The sequence below is a fragment of the Myotis davidii genome, unplaced genomic scaffold (genome assembly GCF_000327345.1).
Source record: "Myotis davidii unplaced genomic scaffold, ASM32734v1 scaffold1497, whole genome shotgun sequence".
NCBI classification, from domain to species: domain Eukaryota; kingdom Metazoa; phylum Chordata; class Mammalia; order Chiroptera; family Vespertilionidae; genus Myotis; species Myotis davidii.
Window position 1 is genome coordinate 1070052 of NW_006290147.1, and position 3476 is coordinate 1073527.

The following is a 3476-nucleotide window of genomic DNA, read 5'->3' on the forward strand; positions in this document are numbered from 1 at the left end:
CGATTTTTAGAGAGAGAGGAAAGAGGAGGGAGAGGCAGATTGAAACATCAATGATGAGAGAGAATCATGCATTGGCTGTCACTTGCATGACCCTGGTGGGAACTGAGCTGAAATCTGGGCATTTGCCTTGAAACAGAATCCAACCATGACCTCCTGGTTCCTGGGTGGACACTCAGCCACTGAGGCACACCAGTGGGCTGTTCTCTTTTAAGGAACCCATCACCCCTTCATGGCAAGAAGTGAAGAAGAATGCATATCCAGACTCTTATTTCAATCAGGCAGTAAGAAGCTGCAGGTTAGAGCACCAGGAAGTAAAAACAAATGGGGCCAAAACCGGTTTGGCTCAGTGGATAGAGCGTTGGCCTGCGGACTGAAAGGTCCCAGGTTCGATGCCGGTCAAGGGCATGTACCTTGGTTGCGGGCACATCCCCAGTAGGGGATGTGCAGGAGGCAGCTGATTGATGTTTCTCTCTCACCGATGTTTCTAACTCTGTATCTCTCTTCTTTCCTCTCTGTAAAAAATCAATAAAATATATTTTAAGAAAAACAAAACAAAAAAACACACAAACAAACAAAAAATAAAAAAACGAATGGGGAAGGGCAGCCCCACCTCTACTGGAGAGGAAAGGCTGGGGAAGGGGTGTGGCGGGCAGGGGTGGGACAGCCTCCCACCTCCTCACGTTATGCTGATAGGAACACACACATTCAGATGCCGTTTGCAGAAAGAAATCAGAGGTTCTTTTTTCCCCCCTCCGTATCTGGGTTTAATTGTTTGAGGAATGCTGGACAGAGAAGGGATTTGCGGATACTCAGCTGTGCAGAGAGGACAGCTGGAAAGCACGGATGGTGGCAGGATTTCCTTTAAATAAATGTTATACACGACAGCCCCCAAGGCGGGGAGGGGCGGCCCTGCCAGGGACCCCGCGGGGCGTGGCGGTTCCCTCCCCCACCATCGAGGCGCGGAATGGGGTGTCAGTGATCATGATCAGAAGGGTTTCGTCCTAGAGCACCGCCCTGCGCTACCATGATCTGGCCGGGCGGGGATGTTGGAATTTCTGGAAGGTCAATGGTCTGTAACCGTGAGGGGCCTCCGCGGCTCTGGGGTCCCGTGTCCGGGCAGGCGGGGCGCCTAGATGACCTTCTTCAGCTCCTCGTACAAGACCAGCACGAAGGCCCCCCCCATGCCCCCAAGACGTAGGACCAGGCGCCCTTGAAGAAGGCCTTGCCGCCCTCGTCCTTGAAGATCTTCTGCCAGCCGTCCATGGTGCCGGTGTACATGAGGTCGGCTCCTTTGCGCCCCGACTGCATCATTATCCGTCGCCGCATGGTTTCAAAGGGGTAGGACACCATGCCCGCCACACCGTCACCCACTGGACGATCATCCAGCTGATGAAGATGTGGGTGTTCTTGGGCTCGGGGAGCATGCCTTTGGCCTCCGCGGCTCTGGGGTCCCGTGTCCGGGCAGGCGGGGCGCCTAGATGACCTTCTTCAGCTCCTCGTACAAGACCAGCACGAAGGCCCCCCCCATGCCCCTCAGACGTAGGACCAGGCGCCCTTGAAGAAGGCCTTGCCGCCCTCGTCCTTGAAGATCTTCTGCCAGCCGTCCATGGTGCCGGTGTACATGAGGTCGGCTCCTTTGCGCCCCGACTGCATCATTATCCGTCTAAAATTTAGTTTTTAGGTATACAGTTCTATTTATCCGTCGCCGCATGGTTTCAAAGGGGTAGGACACCATGCCCGCCACACCGTCACCGACTGGGCGATCATCCAGCTGATGAAGATGTGGGTGTTCCTGGGCTCAGGGAGCATGACTTTGGCCGTGTCCTACACCCCGAAGTAGGCTGCCCGGTAGATGATGATGCCTTGCACTGAGACGTTGAAGCCCTGGTACATGCCCCGATGCCGTCCTATTTGGTGAGCTGCACCACGCAGGGTCCCAGGCCCTTGAACCCGATTTCCCCTCGTTGGCCGCCAGCCAGTCCAGGCGAAATCCAGGGGTGAAGCAGAGGGAGGGGGCGCCCGCGGCCCCGCCTGAGGCCGGGTTGCCCACGAAGTGCCTCTAGAACTGGGTGTGCTTGTCTGCGCCCCCCAGGAAGACCTGCTTATAATTATCCTTGAAGGCGAAGTAGAGGGCTTGGGTGAGGAAGTAACAGATGACGTTGGCCATGTTGCTCTGCCAGAAGGACAGCACGCCCTGCTCCTTGGGGATGCGCAGGATGCAGCCCATGATGCCCTTGTACTGCTTGTCGGCCGTGATCTACTGGCTGGCATGCTGCCCCTGCTACAGCAGCTTGACCCGCTCCATCGGGGCCACAGCCGTCATGGAGATGGCGGCTGGGAAGCCTCCGGCAAGGAAGTCCTTGGCGAAGGAGATGGCCTGTTCCATCCTGGCAGCACAGCACGGGGAGCCAGGGGCACGGAGCAGAGTGGAGGCGCGGAGAGGAGCCAGGAGTTTGGGTGCCCCTGGCTCAGCACTGCAGCCGCCACTGGGACCGAAAGGAAGGGGAAACCTCAGGGATTCTTGATTCACAAAGTGGGAGCGTAAACAAATCTCCCATCACTCAGTCCCTGACAAGTGCCTCACACTGTGGAAGAAAATGATCATGAACAAACTCAGTTCAGTGGCTGTAGGTAGTGACATTCTCAACAGCCCACCACAGGCTCACTATGTCCCAAAGAATCCCCATCACCCAGTCCTCTCCCTTTTGCCCCAACCCCTGCTATCGTCAGGGTCTTACCTTTAGAAGCCGTGAGAGATACATCAGAGCCCTGGGCACTATCGCTGCCTGAGGTAGAACAAAACAGGACGCGGTCAGAGCCCCCAGTAGAGGAGACTAAGGGAGGAACTATGGGGGTGAGGTCCCCCATGGGATCCAGTCTGTACTATCACAGGATGTCAGGGGTCACCCTCCATACTCACTGGCAGCCTGGACATAGCTTGCTCCTTTTCCACCTGTGGGAAGAAAACATCCCGTGAGAAGACAGGGAGGAGGCAGGGCCATGAGGTCCTAAAGGAACTCCTAGTCCTGGAGCCCAGAGAAGTTTCCAAATCTGTGACAACAGACCCAGGACAGGATTAGGAAACTTGAAGAAACTACACGTGTGGGGACTGGACCAACCACCCTCCCGGAGGTCTGTCTTCAGCAGAGACCTTCCACCCTAAGCCTGGGAGTGCTGGGAACCAGGAGGATCAGTAGAATCATCAGGTTATGAATCTGTCCCTCATTTCCACACGTGTCTTACTAAAGAGTGAGTGTCAGCAAATAGGGCCCCACACTGGGCAACCACACGTGTGGGGATGGTACTTGCCCTGAATGAAGCAGAACACACTTCTACCTGGGCTGGCACCCCCCAGTGAGACAAGACACTCAGGCCCCACCCCTTCCCTACCTGAGCGCTTCCTCCTCCACATCACAGCTCCAGTGACCACAGCTCCAGTGAGCACAGCTCCAAGGATGACCAGGCCCACAACCACG

The 3476-nt window shown here is 56.2% G+C and overlaps 1 protein-coding gene and 1 pseudogene across 1 annotated transcript in view; both read right to left on the reverse strand.

Annotated features, from left to right (window-relative positions):
• LOC102763687 (patr class I histocompatibility antigen, A-126 alpha chain) overlaps positions 1-3476 on the reverse strand; it is a 43242-nt gene that overhangs the window by 37381 nt on the left and 2385 nt on the right. The window lies entirely within an intron of this gene.
• On the reverse strand, positions 751-3474 carry LOC102763398 (annotated as a pseudogene).